At 42.3% G+C, this 17,490-nt stretch overlaps 1 non-coding gene across 1 annotated transcript; it reads left to right on the top strand.

The window, feature by feature from the left end:
- The first annotated feature begins 8,037 nt into the window (after nt 1–8,037).
- Nucleotides 8,038–8,109, top strand: TRNAA-UGC (transfer RNA alanine (anticodon UGC)). The gene has a single exon. It is a non-coding gene; the product is annotated as a tRNA-Ala (tRNA).
- Nucleotides 8,110–17,490: the final 9,381 nt, after the last annotated feature.

Here is a 17,490-nt window from a genome sequence, read left to right as displayed (position 1 = left end):
GATTCAAAAGGGAGGGGAGGGGTGGGAAGGGCAATGGAATGGGGAGGGAAGGGGCAAGAGGGAGGGGATAGGGGGAAGGAGGAGGGGAGGGATGGTGTTTTTTTCATTGGCATGCCTTTTGAGTTCAGTGGGATTTGTTGTTGTTATGTGGGTCCAAGTCGGCTACAACTTATGGCGACCCTATGAATCAGTGACCTCTAAGAGCATTTGTCCTGAACCACCCTGTTCAGATCTTGTAAGTTCAGGTCTGCGGCTTCCTTTATGGAATCAATCCATCTCTTGTTTGGCCTTCCTCTTTTTCTACTCCCTTCTGTTTTCCCCAGCATTATTATCTTTTCTAATTAATCATGTCTTCTCATGATGTGTCCAAAGTATGATAACCTCAGTTTCATCATTTTAGCTTCTAGTGATAGTTCTGGTTTAATTTGTTCAAACACCCAATTTTTTGTCTTTTTCGCAGTCCATGGTATCCACAAAGCTCTTCTACAACACCACATTTCAAATGAGTTGATTTTTCTCTAATCTGCTTTTTCACTGTCCAACTTTCACATCCATATATAGAGACTGGAAATACCATGGTTTGAATGATCCTGACTTTAGTGTTCAGTGATACATCTTTACATTTGAGGACCTTTTCTAGTTCTCTCACAGCTGCCCTCCCCAGTCCTAGCCTTCTTCTGATTCCTTGACTATTGTCTCCATTTCGGTTAATGACTGTGCCAAGGTATTGATAATCCTTGACAAGTTCAATGTCCTCATTGTCAACTGTAAAGTTGCATAAATCTTCTGTTGTCATTACTTTAGTCTTTTTGACGTTCAGTGGTAGTCCTGCTTTTGTGCTTTCCTCTTTAACTTTCATCAGAATTCGTTTCAAATCATTACTGGTTTCTGCTAGTAGTATGGTATCGTCTGCATATCTTAAATTATTGATATTTCTCCCTCCAATTTCCACACCTCCTTCATCTTGGTCCAGTCCTGCTTTCCGTATGATATGTTCTGCGTATAGATTAAATAGATAAATTACACCCCTGTCTCATACCCTTTTCGATGGGGAACCAATCGGTTTCTCCATATTCTGTCCTTACAGTAGCCTCTTGTGCAGTGTATAGGTTGCACATCAGGACAATCAGATGCTGTGGCACCTCCATTTCTTTTAAAGAATTCCATAGTTTGTTTGTTTGTTTATTTATTTATTTATTGCACTTGTATACTGCCCCATAGCCGAAGCTCTCTGGGCGGTTTACAGCAACCAAAAACATTAATACAAATATACAATTTAAAACACATATTTTAAAAACAATTTAAAACACAATTTAAAAATTTAAAACAATATAAAATAATTTCAAACACATGCTAAAATGCCTGGGAGAAGAGGAAAGTCTTGACCTGGCACCTCGTGAGGAAGATCATTCCATAATTTGGGGGCCACCACTGAGAAGGCCCTCTCCCTTGTTGCTATCCTCCGAGCTACCCTTGGAGTAGGCACCTGGAGGAGGACCATTGATCTTAAACATAGTGTACGGGTGGGTTCGTACTGGAAGAGGCCTTCCATCAGGTAGTGTGGTCCCAAGCCGTGCAAGGCTTTATAGGTCAAAACCAGCACCTTGAATTGAGCTCGGAAACATACAGGCAGCCAATGCAAGCGGGCCAGAATCGGTTTTATATGTTTGGACCGTCTGGTCCCTGTTACCAATCTGGCTGCTGCATTTTGCACAAGCTGCAGTTTCTGAACCGTCTTCAAAGGCAGCCCCACATAGAGTGCATTGCATTAATCTAATTTGGAGGTTACCAGAGCATGGACAACTGAAGCCAGGTTATCCCTGTCCAGATAGGAATGTAGTTGGGCCACCAACCAAAGTTGGCAGAAGGCACTCCGTGCCACCAAGGTTACCTGAGCCTCAAGTGACAGAGATGGTTCTAGGAGAACCCCCAAGCTACGAACCTGCTCTTTCAGGGGGAGTGCAACCCCATCCAGGACAGGTTGGACATCCACCATCTGGTCAGAAGAACCACCCACTAGGAGCATCTCAGTCTTGTCTGGATTGAGACTCAGTTTATTAGTCCTCATCCAGTCCATTGTCACAGCCAAGCACCGGTTCAGCACATTAACAGCCTCACCTGAAGAAGATGAAAAGGAGAAATAGAGCTGCGTGTCATCAGCATACTGATGGCAACACACTCCAAAGCTCCGGATGACCGCACCCAATGGTTTCATGTAGATGTTGAACAGCATGGGGGACAGAACTGACCCCTGCAGAACCTCATACTGGAGAGTCTAGGGTGCCGAGGAATGTTCCCCAAGCACCACCTTCTGGAGGCGACCTGCCAAGTAGGAGAGGAACCACCACAATGCAGTACCTCCCACTCCTAACTCACCAGTCTCCCCAGAAGGATACCATGGTCGATGGTATCGAAAGCCACTGAGAGATCAAGGAGAATCAACAGAATCACACTCCCCCTGTCTCTCTCCCAACAAAGGTCATTATACAGGGCGACCAAGGCTGTTTCCGTGCCAAAACCAGGCCTGAAACCCGACTGAAATGGATCCAGATAATCGGTCTCATCCAAGAGTGTCTGGAGCTGGCCTGCAACCACTCGTTCCAGGACCTTGCCCAGGAATGGAACATTTGCTACCGGTCTATAGTTATTAAGATTTTCTGGGTCCAGGGATGGCCTCTTCAGGAGTGGTCTCACTACTGCCTCTTTCAGTTTTTCATGATCTACACAGTCAAAGGCTTTGCTCTAATCTATAAAGCACAGGGTGATTTTCTTCTGAAATTCCTTGGTCCATTCCATTATCTAACGTATGTTTGCGATATGATCCCTGGTACCTCTTCCCTTTCTAAATCCAGCTTGGACGTCTGGCATTTCTCGCTCCATATATGGTAAGAGCCTTTGTTGTAGAATCTGGAGCATTACTTTACTTGTGTGGGATATTAAGGAAATAGTTCAATAATTACTGCATTCCCTGGGATCCCCTTTCTTTGGAATTGGGATGTATATAGAACACTTCCAGTCTGTGGGCCATTGTTTAGTTTTCAATATTTCTTGACAGATTTTACTCAAAATTTGGACAGATTCAGTCTCAGTAGCTTGTAGCAACTCTATTGGTATGCCATCTATTCCTGGTGATTTTTTTCTTCCAAGTATTTTAAGAGCAGCTTTCACCTCGCATTCTAAAATTTCTGGTTCTTCATCATACTGTTCCTCTGTGAATGAATCTGTCACCCTGGCATCTCTTTTATAGAGTTCTTCAGTGCATTGTTTCTATCTTCCTTTTATTTCATCTTGGTCAGTCAGTGTGTTCCCCTGTTGATTATTCAAGATCCCTACTCTTGGTTTAAATTTCCCTTTCACTTCTCTAATCTTTTGGGACAGGGCTCTTGTTCTGCCCTTTTTGTTGTCCTCTTCTATTTCTGTACAGTAACTATTGTAATAGTTCTCTTTGTCCCTACATACTAGTCGCTGTATTGTTGCATTTAGGGTTCTGACTGTGTTTCTATCTCCTTTTCCTTTTCCTTTCCTTCTCTCTTTAACCATTTTAAGAGTTTATTCAGTCATCCATTGAGGTCTTTCTCTCTTTTTAACTAGAGCTATTGTCTTTTTGCATTCTTCCCTGATAACGTCTCTGACTTCATTCCATAGTTCTTCTGGTTCTCTGTCAACTAAGTTTAAAGCCTCAAACCTGTTCCTTATTTGATCTTTATATGCTTCTGGGATGTTATTTAAATTGTATTTTGGCATTATGATTGCTTTGTTCTTCTTCTTTAGCTTTACTCTGATTTTCGATATGACCAGTTCATGATCTGTACCGCAGTCTGCTCCTGGTCTTGTTTTCACAGAAAGTATGGAACTTCTTCATCTTCTTCTACCAATTATATAATCAATTTGATTCCTATATTGACCATTTGGTGATGTCCACATGTACAGTCGTGTTTTTGGTTGTTCAAAAAATGTGTTCGCAAGAAACAAATCATTGGCTTCACAGAATTCAATAAGTCTTTCTCCTGCTTCATTTCTGTCACCTAAGCCCCATTTCCCCACAATTCTTACTTCTTCTCTTTTCCTACTTTTGCATTCCAATCCCCCATGATTATCAGCATATCTTGTTTTGGTGTGTGATCAATTTCTTCCTGTACTTCTGCGTAAAATCTCTCCAAGTCCTCTTCTTCTCCGTTTGCTGTCAGAGCATAGACTTGGATGATGGTTATGCTGATAGGTTTCCTGTTTAATCTCATTGATATAACTCGTTCAGACCTTGCGTTGTAGCTCCTAATTGCTGTTGCTACATCACTTCTCACTATTAAAGCAACCCCATTTGTTCTTAATTTCTCATTTCCTGCATAAAATATTTTGTAGTTGCCTGATTGAAAATGTCCCATTCCCGTCCATTTTAGTTCGCTTACACTACGTATTGTAATGTTGATGAGTTCCATTTCTTGCTTGACAATTTCTAACTTTCCCTGGTTCATGCTTCTCACATTCCATGTTCCTATTGTGTGTGTCGTACAACTCCAGACTCTCCTTTCACATCTGTGCACATCAGCCCCTGGGCTTCCTTTCGGCTTTGACCCAGCTGCGTCATTAGTCACAGTGCTACTCATACTTGTCCTTTGTTCTTACCCAGTAGCTTGGTGAGTGCCTTCTGACCTGGGGGTCTCATCTTCTAGCACTATCTCTTGTTGCATTTTGGATACTCTGTTCATAGGGTTTTTGTGGTAAGAGCTATTCAGAGGTGGTTTACCATTGCCTTCCTCTGAGTTTGGATGCATCTTAGTCTGGTGTTTCAGCTTTGACCATTCCACCTTGGGTGTCCCTGCTAGGAGTCTAGCCTCTTGGTCTAGACTCCTGACGGCATTGCTCTTAGCTTCTTCAACACTCTCAAACCCCTTAACCACATTAAGGTGTGCATCCTAGAGGGGGCAGTGTGATTTACTACTGTACAATCATGCTTAAGAAAGGTGAAACGGACCTTGGGGAGGGGCAGGAAGGGGAAGAGAAGGGGAGGAAGGGGAGGGTGGGTGATCACTGGGCAGAGGGAAAGCCCCTTTCCTTTCCAAAAGGAAAACATTGTGAACAGTATCATTGTTTTCAAGGTTTCCCCCAACGTTTTTATTCTACAGGAGGCACTTATAGTTACTCACAGAAATTCAAACTAAAGCTGTCACTGGCCACATCCACACTTGACCTTTATTTCACTTTATACAGTCATGGCTTCCCCCAAAGAATCCTGGGAAGTGCAGTTAGTGAAGGGTGCTGAGAGTTGCTAGGAGACACCCTATTCCCCTCACAGAGCTACAATCCCCAGAAGAGGGGCTGACTGTTAAACCAGTCTGGCCACTGAAGCTCTGTTTCAACAAATTATGAGACCACTGCAGAAAAAAAGTCCAACAGGGATCTGGATTTCTCTCCCCCCCCCAGCTTTACACTTTGAATTCTCTTGTGTTACCCTTTGAACTCTGGATTCTCTCTGAGTGTTTTGTGTATCACCATGAAAACTTAGAGGGTTATTAAGCAAGCATTTCTGAGTTCAGGAGTATAGGGCTCCTGCTGGGAGGAAGGGTGGGATATAAGTCAAATAATAAATAAATAAATGTTATGAGATTTCGTTTTGAAATAAGCTTATGAGCAGCAAAATGGCATAAGGGGTATTTTCAATTTAACATTGTGGAATGTGAAAAATACTGTCTGGCTATAGTATACAGCCACTCTTGTGGCTGTATAATCATCAGAATTTTCAAATATACATAATGGAAACAGACATACACTCCTGTGGCAGGTAGCTGATTCCCAGAGACTGTACTCCAGAACTTGAGTCATGGGAGTTTCTTCCAGCAAATCTTAGCAGATATTACAAGATGCTCAGGGTTAGTCACCACTATGGGAAGAAACATTACAAAGCACTCATGTGTTCTAAAAATAAATAAATCCAGAACCAACACAGTTATTTGATTTTTAAAATCCTATTATCTGAAAAATGAAAAGTCTGTATGAATGGTTGTCGGGTTGTTTGTTTCAGTGGCAGCTAAACAGCTGGTACTAGAGTCTACAAAGGATGTTCTGGTACTCCAAGAATGTTCTGAGGCAAAATGAGGAAAAACAACTATGTTGCAACACAATTCCTGTAGCAAATGTTTGCCGCAAAGTTAGCTAGAAAAGATACAACTGTCTTAGTTTGCAGCTGCTTTGGCCACTTGCCATACTCTTTTCTCTTCAGATGACAGTGTGTGTGTGTGTGTGGTGTGTATATACCTGGTTAAGTATACTTGCTTGAAACCCTTTGTATCTTCTTTCCCACAATGTTCCTCATTGTTTTCCTGGCTCTTTGAGTCATAAAACCCAGCAAAACAAACACACATTGGAAACCAATTACACCAGGCTGGAAAACAGAAAGAAAACAAGTTTTTTGTTTTTTGTTTAAAGTAGACCCAGGTAACTCAAGGAAACTGACATGTTGTTTGAAGCAGCTTTTTTGGAAGAACCATAGCTCATGTTGTAGATCATGCTAAATGACTTGGTCCCTGCATATAGAATTAAGGATCTCAGGTGGCAGAACTTGAAAAAATGGAGGGACACTGTAAGCAATCCCCAAACTACACAAACTCAATCTGAGTGACTTGACTACACAGACTGGTGTGACTCTGTATGATATCATACTATGTGAAGAGCACATTAGTGCAAAATACAGAACAGATTTTTTGGTTTATATTAATTTATACCAGGGTGAGAACTTCAGGCTCAGGGGCCAAATGTGGCTGTCTGGGCCTCTCTCTCTAGCCCTTGGAATACCCCTCAGGCCACACCCCCACTCCACAGCCCTCTTCTCAGGCCACATCCCTCACTGGCCCTGCTTCAACCCTCTTTGAGTGTGTTTTGCCTGGCTAGAATGCGTCTTGAATTTTGATAATGCCTCTTGCTTATTTGGATGGAGGATAGAGAGGCTTGTGAGAGTGTGCAGAAACTAGCCTGGAAGGTAAAATTTACATTATCCACTATTGCCTCTGGCCGTACCCACCGCTGGTATATGGCCCTCAGAAGGTTGCCCTTGGGCTGAAATATTCCCCACCCATGATGATGATCATTTTAATTTATTACCCACCCTTCAACCTAATGCCCCAGGGCGGGTCACAATAATTTAAAATACATCCTTCAAAACAATCTAAAACAATAATAAAATTAGGGCAGATCCTAAAAATATCCATCTCAGATGTCAAAGGCCAGGATAAAGAGGTGTATCTTCAGCCTTCACATTTAGACCATATTGCAAGACTCAACAATATCTCTCTCTGCAGGTGGCAAAGGTATCCAGGGATAATCAATATGTGGATGGAGGAGTGAAACTATGTGTGTTGGCCCTACTGCCAACTTTCATTGTTGAACTGACAATAGCCCCTTTCACACATGGCCAGTAGTAAGATTCCACTCTCATGTCATCATCTGGACCCCCTTCATGAATGGAACACAGGGATGGCTAACACCAGTGGCATGCCAGATGTTGCTGATCTACACTTCACATCATTCCAGACCATTGACCATGCTAGCTAGGACTGATGGGAGATGTAGTTCAGCAACATCTGAAGGGCCACAGATCAGCCACCCCTGATGTAACACATGAAGAGGGGTCATCGGAACAGAACCTACATGCACACTCTGCTGATGTAGACTCACTGTGCTCTGTCTGTATCCTGTGTAGAAGATAGTTTCCTAATCTTAATAATGAGCTTTGCAGAATGGAAGAAAATGAATCAGAAGATGAACCAGAAAGAGGAGCTGAACTGTTGGCTCTATCCTTGACATCTATGCATTGAGCAAGGATTTTTCTTTTCTTCTGAGTCAACCAAATGGCTCTAAAAGAGGCCATGCTAGTGTGTAAGCCAGTTGCTTCCAATCTACCTATTACACTTTCACCTCTTGGAGAATTTTTTGATCAAGAGGTTTATAAATTTTCTAAATAAAAATAAATAAGTACTACCCAATCCCCCAACTGTAGCCTTTTAGCCCTGTTTGCACATTATCGAAAGCAATGGTCTTAGGGGAAGAGACGTAGCTCAGTGGTAGAGCATCTGCTTTGCATGCAGAAGGTCCCAGGTTCAATTCCTGGCATCTCCAGGTAGAACTGGAAATATACCCTGTATGGAATCCTAGAGAGCTGCTGCCAGTCAGTGTAGGCAATACTGAGCTGGATCAACCAATGGTATGACTCAGTATAAGGCAGCTTCCTATGTCTGACAATGGTTGAAAATAGTTGGTGTTTGTGCCTTGATAAACTTTTGCTCATCTTTCAGATATAATAATAGTGTGGTCATGTTGTCTGCTCTGCTGTGAAGGACTGTCTGGTCCAAGTCTAGTTTAAAGATAAGGAACTCTAAGAAGAGACAGCAGGGACCTTGAATTTACCCATCAACATTCATTCATTCATTGGCAATCACTCATGGCCGAGTAAGATTGTCTTCCATGATAAGGTCTTTAACAGTGGGTCCGTAAGTGACTGTGGAGGCCAATTCTAGATCCACACGGCCTTCCACAATGAGGACATAGGCTTCCAGATGAAAGATAGTCGTGATGAGGATTTGTTTGATGTGCCTTCCACTTGACTTGTTTGTCCTGTTCACCCTGTATTCGTGCTTCTTCGAAGTCCACAGTGTGATGTTCCTGTATTAATGTATATATGGTAAGTGCTGTTTGTACAGAAGATACATGGTAAGTGGAATGAAAGAGGAGGGGGAAGTAAATGAGCAGTAGAATGCTGGATGATTGGCTGAGTGTTTGGATGGCTGAGAGTATAAATGGAAGGATGACAGTTGAATCTGGGTGGACGTTGGTGGGTTTTAGAGGTGTTTGAGAGGTGTTTGGAGCTGGGTGTTTGGAGGTGGATGTGGGGAGAGTGTGGAGTTCGGATTAATACTAAGACAAGTATCACAGGAATAGATGAAACCATATGCTTATGTGCCTTTATAAAGTAATCTTGTTATTTCTAATATTTAATAAACACTATTTTGGTTTACCAGAGGCCTGATCCTTGGCTGGGGAATATACAGACCAGAGGGGAGGGCAAGGTACTTACCAAGGCTGAAGGGAAACTGTAACAATTGGTGGCAGTGGTGAAGGGAAGAATATAACACCACAAGTATCCAGAGCAACCCAGAATTATAGGCATTCTATATAGATCAAAGGGATTGGGACAGCTTAAGCACGCAGTCACAGAGGTAACCTGATTGAGAGAGACTCAGGCAGAGTCTCTGGGAATACTGGTTATAGGACGTGACTGGTGGTGCTGCCTAGCAGGGGGATCTGGTGAGGTCTGTGCTAGAGCGGAGAGAGAAACCATAAAAAAGGACAGTCCGGACTGGTGGAGTCCCTGGTGGTGCCTAGTGACAGGCAGTAGCCACGAGCAGGTAGGAACCTGACAGGGAGAGCCAGGGAAGGGCGTCACACACAGCACCTTTGATAATAGCTGACCTCCATTTGAGACGTTCGTGGGCCAAGATTTCCCAGTTCTCAATGTTTATGTTACATTTTTTTAGATTCACTTTAAGAGCATCTTTAAACCACTTTTGCTGTCCACCGATGCTCTGTTTTCCATCCTTAAGTTGGGAGTAAAGTAGCTGCTTTGGAAGACGGTGATCAGGCATTCGAACAACATGAAATGGAGCAAAAGTGGTTGACATCCAAAATAGCAGGAAAAAGGGGGAGAAAAACCAGGATGTCAAGAGGCAAATGTAGGTGAATCAAAGTCTGGAGATTTATTGTAAAAATATTTTTAAAAGGTATGCCCAATGCGTTTCGGCTGGAGAACTTCTCATGAGAACTTTATTGTTTATGCATTGTTCTAATTAGCAACTTGTGCAAATAGTTGTACGTGATCTGACTTTCCACATTATTTGCCCCTGATGAAGGCAGGAGTTTTTCCAGCCAAAATGCATTGGGTATACCTTTTAAAAATATTTTTACAATAAATCTCCAGACTTTGATTCACCCACATTCGAACAACATGGCCAGTCCAGCGAAGTTGATGTTGAAGGATCATTGTTTCAACACTGGTAGTCTTTACTTCTTCCAAAACGCTAACATTAGTCGGTCTGTCTTACCAAGTAATTTGCAGAATTTTCTGGAGGCAGCATTGGTGGAATCTTTCAAGAGGCTGGGAGTGGCATTTATAGATGGTCCATGTTTCACAGGCGTACAGTAAGGTCGGTAGTACAATGGCTTTGTAAATAAGCATTTTGGTCTCCCTGCGAATATCCCAATCCTCGAACACTCTACGCTTCATTCGGGAGAATGTGGCACTCGCAGAGCTCAGACAATGTTGAATTTCAGCATCGATATCAGCTTTTACAGAACTGGCACCATACAGCAGACTGAACGGGCATGCACACTGGCCACCTGGTCACAGTCTTCCCCATTTTGGTGTATTGTATTCTATTTCTCTTATGCAAATCTGGGTCCTCTTGTCCTCTTTATTTGATAATGCATTTCTTCTTTTTGGCAATGTGTAGTCACCCTAGGTATTGTATGAACAATTTCAAATAAGCTTCCTTTGAGATGACACTGACATTAACTACAATTGCTTCCAAAATTAAGGATTCAAGCTAGATCTTTTTTTGATCTCTGAAATTCTACTTGTGTCAAGGAGCCAAACATTTCCATGAGCCATCTAACCTTAGTCTTCACTACATTCCATTGGAAACAATGGTATACATTCATTTTTACTAACTTAAATTCCATAGCTTTCAATGGACTTTGTCTCAGTTAATTTTAGCTGGACCAGAGCCTGTATTTTTACAGCACAAGAATAAGGAATTCTGTGTCTCAAGTTTTTTTTCCACCATGAAGAAAAGTACAAGTTGATATTATTGGCAGCTGGCTTCATGTATTCAATGCTTTTATTCTGACTTACGAACTTGGAACATATCACTTTTTGGTCATGAACATTAAAGTAAAAGGATGAAGCATGCGCTATTTGAACGGCTATGTACATGGGTGGATAATTTGCATGGCCTTTTTGTGACATGAAGAATCTCAAAGTCAGAAAGTGCAATCTGTTAAGGGGTCCTTAGATCTCTTGGGATGACTGGAAGAATAAAGAGCCATGACACAGTATTGCATTTGGATGATAGTCTGGAGAACTACCGTACGTCTTCCTAACAAGTGGTTGAGAGCACATCATAGAGGTCCCCATAGGACTTCTAAGGAGTCCAAAAATGCAGGCATCTATGTTAATCCATTATTATACACAGCCACACTAAAGAACAGCTGCACATAGCAGAACCCCCAATTTGTTAGGAGCAGCATGATTACAATAAGCTCCATTGACAGTGCGGCTTACTGTTGGCTGGACAGGTTCAGCTTGTGAAATGCATTTGAACAAAAGATCTTCCGTTAGTTGAAAGTTAAACAACAATGTGTTATGTAAGAGAGTTTCTCCTTAAAGTCCCCAAAATATCAGAAACTTGCTCCATAGTGGCCTGGAGCAGGAATTTCAATGTAGTTGCCCTTGTTGTGTGGAATAGCATCCCAGGTGAGATATGACAAGTGCCCACTATGTGCATTTTCAAGAAACAACTGAAGACATTTTTGTTTCAACAAGCTTTTCCAGCTGGATGAAAAACTCTCTGCCTTGTCTATGTTTTGTATTGGTTTTCCTGCTATCTTCAGCTGATTTGGGTACTTGAGACGCATGTGAAAGGTGGTAAATAGACAAATGATTTTGCTGACAGAGGCAAAGAACAGGATGCCTCCATTCCACATACAGACTGGGAGCTGAATCTTCTTACTTTAATGCTGGTTACAGGACATCATCCTCCAGTGCTCCTGAGAACAGCAGGCTAGCTCCATCACCTTGCTATTGTTCTGCACCCTGCAAGCATCTGCTGCATACGGAGCCTGCCATACTCTGCCTGATGGTAAGTCGGGCCATGTCTGACTTCTTTTATGCCAATCTGTCACAAGAAAACTTGAAAACATCATTATCGTGTCATTCATTTGCAGAGCAAGGAAGGTCAGTCAAGTCCCCTGGTGCTCCAACAGATAATGCCATTGCTCCTGCTCTGAGAAAAGCCCTGGAGCTTGTTCCCCTCCCTTCCCCCATGACACAATTGTTCCTAACTTCATCAGGCCCTGTCTTGCACATAGCCTACAATTATGTGGATAAAGACACTCATGAAAATATGATCTTCTGCAATTCAACAATATTTTAAAATAACAAGCATCTTTTAAAAAAGAAAGTCATTGTTGAGTGACTCAGAAATGTATGAGCATTACAAAACAAACAGGAAGGCTATGTTAGCCACGTGTTCAGGGCTTGGGTTTGAGGAAATTATAGCACTACAGAAATTTCAGCAGTGTTGTTAACTAATAACTACCATCAAAGATGTGAGTAAAAGGTTCAAGTGGTACAGCAGTTATTAGTGGTAGATGTAATCGGTGTGCTTCCATAATCATTTCCATGTCAACCATAACCAATGGGATGGAAAGCAGTATTCATAGAAATTGTGTTGTTGCCCAGCATCTCTTAATTTTCACCTGTGGCATTCAACTCCTAGTTACTCCTGTTACTCTAGCTTAATTATTTACTACTGTGGAAACAAGAAAGAACCACATTGTGAGAGAATTTTCCTTCCACCAGTTAATGAGTTATATCTGGTGCCTCATCAGGAGTGAAAACATTGCTTTCAGAATAATACATATTTGAAATCCCTTGCTATTTATTTTATTTAACAAGAATTATATACCACTTTAAAAACTCTAAGCAGTTCACTTAAAATAGTATAAAATGTTCATAAGAAAATACCAATAAAATCAACAGACATTCGAGTAGACATCATAAAATTATCAAAACATGCTGGTCATTGACCATAACAATAAATATTATTATTATAAAATTATCAAAATATACATAAAATCATCATTTTTGATTTAGCCTTAAAGTTGAGGCTTAAAGGCTTAAAGTTGAAAAGAAAATGAGCTCAGAGGTCACACGTCCTCAGGCATGTGTCTTCAGACCCTAAGCCCCCCGTCCAGATATTCTTTATTTATCTGAAATATTTTTAAACTGCTAAACATTGAACAATATCAGAGCAGAATACACAATAAAAGTAAAACAAAATAAAACAGGTGAAACACAAGTACTCAAACAGTGCCAGCATAAATACTGCCTTCAGATAAGTCATCCTTCTGAGAAGGTCTGCATGAATGTGCCAGCATACAGGCTCCTGGAGAGGAGATTACAGCCACTTTGCTGCTCCCTGGTTTTGCTGCTGTGCCTGACTGAGCTAAGCCATGGTTTGACTTTGTGTGTTGCCCAAAACCATGCTCATGGTTGAGCACTCCCCAGATTAACTATGAGCTCTAACAAAGGTTTGTCCTTCTGTTTATAGCTTGTGGTTCATTCAGGAGGGCTAAACCATAAATCCAAGTTTGGATGACAAATTAAGCCAAACCATGACTTAGCTCAGTGAGGCACAGTAGCAAAGTAACAGGGGAAGAGTAAAGCAGGTGCAGTCTCCTGTCCCAGAGCCTGTATCTTTTGGCTTAACACAGTGATGGGGAACCATTTTCAGCTTGAAGGCTGCATTCCATTCTTGGCAGACTTCTGGGGGTCACATGTCAGTGCTGGGTGGGGCCAGAGGCAAAAGTGAGCAGAGCAACCAATGTGAATTTGTGTACACACACTCACACTCCATCCAGGCAAGCAAGATGCATGATCAGCGCTCAAGGACACAATCTACACAGGCAAAAACACTCAAGGATGGTGCAAAGCCAGGCCAGTGAGAGATGTGAATTGGGGAGAGGATGGTAGCTGGGGAAGTGGTGTAGGAAGAGTCCAGAGGGCCAGATAGAAAAGCCTGGAGGACTGATCACTAAAGGGACTTTCCAGCTTGAGCAAGAGTATTTGCAGTGGATGCCCTGGTTCTATGGAGCTAGGAACCCTAATCCAACAAAAAAGATTTCTATACAGAAGCAAGCTGAATTGCCTTATGCTGGATCAGAAATTGTGGTAAATCAGGTATGCATCTGAATGCAGATGTAGTCTAATTATGCTGCACTGCTTTCAGTGAATGAGTACTCAGATCTGCATCAAAATGTGAAACCCTATCTACATCAGGACATGCATTTTGATGCACATCTAAGGATGCACCCCTTGAAAACAATGGATAGATAGCATCTGAACTCTGATACACATCTGACTGATGTCTAAACTTCGAGATGCAGAATGCGATAGGTGTGTTCTTGGGCACAAATCTCCTTAAAGCTTTCAATACTGTTTGTTCCTGCAAATGTTTGGGGGTGATCAGACTGCTTCATTTCCAATCATTGCGTATCCCATAACATCCTGCTGAAATTCCATAACTTTTTATACCACAATTGTTCTGGTTTATTTTTGTCCCGCTTTTGTTGCTCTATACCTTCCCCCTCACCCCACCCGAGATAGCAATAATGTTGTGGCATTGGGGAAGCATCACATAACAAACTTAAGGCAGAATAAATCCACCACTAATGCACCATTATTGAGTCAAGAATATCCTGCGAAGTACACCCTCAATAAAACACCAGTCTGGACGGGCCTCTAGCCTTGGTAATTGCATACTTTAATTCCTGGTGTTGCTGCACTGATAGAAATTCCCAATTTATCTTTCCCTTTGATCAATACATACTTGGACAAAGAAAGGGAGTGAGACTCTCAAATGGAACATAAGAAAGCGCCGGCTGGATCAGGCCAGGGGCCCATCCAGTCCAGCCTCCTGTTCCCACAGTGGCCAACCAGATACCGATGGGATGCCTACAGACAAACCCCATTACCACTTTTGCTTCATCACCTTGAATGTGAAGCAACATGTCAAAAACCAACTTTTGTAGCTTCTGGAGTTTGCAGCTACACGTTTGCCCAGAGCTTTGTGACCCCATCACGCAACACTGTGTGAAGTTTTTCAGTGTCTGTAAAACACATTTAGAACAAACATTTGTTTTGTTTTTGACTACATGGACAAAAATGGGAGTTTGGAGAATGAGCCTCTCTGAAGTTGGAAGCCCCAGAGCATTTGAAGTGAAATGTTCCCAGTAAATCTTGCCAGATTTGTGGCAAGATTAATTAATGGTAGTCTGAACTTTTCTGCGTGTCCTTTTGTCCTCCTCTTGTCCTGGCCTGGCTGCCTTTTAGCACTCTGCTCTGCTATATTAGGAAGGGGAAAATATGATTGAGGGGGAAGGGATGCACAATGGATGGGTGCCCATGAGATGGCTGCCACTGCATCCGCTACTTTCAAAGAGCGGAGGAAATGAAGCAAAATGGGACTCTTAAAATCAAGACAGAAAATGGAAGAAAGTAAACACAGCTCTGTTTCAAACACCACACTGCAAGCTAGCTGCAGCTGCGGTCCATTTCTTTCCAGTTCCCAGTAGCAATTCCGGCATCCTCTGGTGTACTTCACTTGGCATTCATTCTCCTTAAGAAGAAGCTGCAGCCTAAAAATGTCTGCTAATGATGTCCTATAAATGGCAGTCTGGAATCAGGATTGCAATATGAAGTTAGATTCTACTGCACATACTGTACGTGTGTGTGTGTGAGGGGGGTGTAGAATCAGACAGCTGGTAAAAATCTCCAGGCCTGTCTAAATTAAGCTGCATCCAGCAGAATGCCTGGTGGGGAATGTCCAGGCCTCTCTGTCCAGTCCTGGGGGCTCTTCCAGTCTGTGCTCCTCTCTCCACAGACTACCCTCCTCGTCAGCCCTGTTCTCCCCTCTCTCTGAGTGTTTTTGCCTGGCTGGAACAAATCCTTGAACTTTAAAAATGCCTCTTGCTTGCCTGGATTGAAAGGTGTGCATGCACGTGTGGAGTACAGACAATTTTGTGTGGCAGGAATGTAGTGTATTGCAGTGGGTCCCAAACATTATTTTCCCACAGACCACTTGAAAATTACTGAGGCAGACTACTTAATGATACTTCTGCTTGGATTTCTCCATAGAATTCAATGAAAATGGAAATGGGCTGACTTCAAGTCGACCCCGCCTTATGGCTACCCTAGGAATAGGGTTTTCATGGTAATTGGTATTCAGAGGGGGTTTACCATTGCCTCCCTCTGAGGCTAGTCCTCCCCAGCTGGCTAGGGCCTGCTCAGCTTGCCACAGCTGCACAAGCCAGCCCCTTCCTTGTCTGCAACTGCCAGCTGTGGGGCAACTGGGCTCCTTGGGACTATGCAGCTTGCCCACGGCTGCACAAGTAGCAAGGCATGTAACCCCTCACTGTGGGAGTGATCTTTAGCTGTTCCTTGACTCCCAGGAGACATGAGTGGGGATTTGAACTCACAGACTCTGGACTCCCAGCCAGGCTCTCCTCCTCACTGTGCTATACCAGTTGTTATAGAATTAAATACAAATATTTAATGCAATGGATGTGCTGTCTCTCATCTTCAACCACAAATCCACAGACAGCTGTGGACCACCTGAATGAAGCTCGCAGACCACTGGTGGTTCATGGATTACAGTTTGGGAACCCTCAGTCTATTGTATGAAAGGTAAAAGACACATCAATTTGCTGCATCATTTTTTTCTCTCTGGCTTGGGCTGTTTTTTCTTCTGGCCCTGCCCACCACTGACATTCAGTCCCCAGAAGCTTGCCCATGAGGGGATGTGACCTAGTACACAAAAATATTCCCTATCCCTAACCTATATAACTTTTTTCTTGCTAGTCATTCCAGGAGATGCTTCTTCATTTTCCATTCCTCATGGACATGTCTTGAAAAAGTCATCTGAGATATTCATTTAACACAAAATCTTCCACATGCATTGCCCCAAATATTAAGGAAACACGTTATATCATAACCTGCCCCCCCCATATTTCTCCACTGTAGCTATATCTCAACCCAATGTAAAATTTATTTACATGCACTGAATGTCTTTGAGAATGCATGGAGCAATAATGTTCTACATTAAATATATTTATATTTCTTATTGTTTTTAAATGTTTAAAATATGTTTTTATTTTATTTTAATTGTATTGTTTTACTACTTTGTTGTTTGTTGTCTTGAGCTCCTTTGGGAGGAAGGGCAGGATAGAAAATTAATAGCAGCAGCAGCAACAACATTCACCAAAAAGTCTGGAACAATGTAAAATACAACATTGAAAACAAATTACAATCACACTAGAGTGGGTCCTAAAATATATAAATCTCAAACACCAAAGATCAGTGTAAAGAGGTGCATCTTTAGTATATGACAAAAACTGTACAATGAAGGTGTCAGACCCACCTCTGTGAGGAGACAATTCCACAACTTAGGGGGTGCCATAGAGAATGCTGTTTCCCAGGCACACACATCCCAGCTTCTGAGGGCAGAGGAATTACAAAGAGGACCCCTCTGCTGATTTTAACACCTAAAACGATCTGTAAGGAAGGAGGTGATCTTGTAGATGCTGATGCTGATGCTGTGTGCATTCTTGCTTGACTCTAAACTATAGTTAGTGTGATCTACACACTCATACAGTCATCTTCATATA

The sequence above is a fragment of the Rhineura floridana genome, chromosome 4 (assembly GCF_030035675.1).
Source record: "Rhineura floridana isolate rRhiFlo1 chromosome 4, rRhiFlo1.hap2, whole genome shotgun sequence".
Lineage (NCBI taxonomy): Eukaryota > Metazoa > Chordata > Lepidosauria > Squamata > Rhineuridae > Rhineura > Rhineura floridana.
The sequence above is the reverse complement of the archived record's forward strand: the minus strand, read 5'-3'. Positions and strand labels throughout refer to the sequence as shown.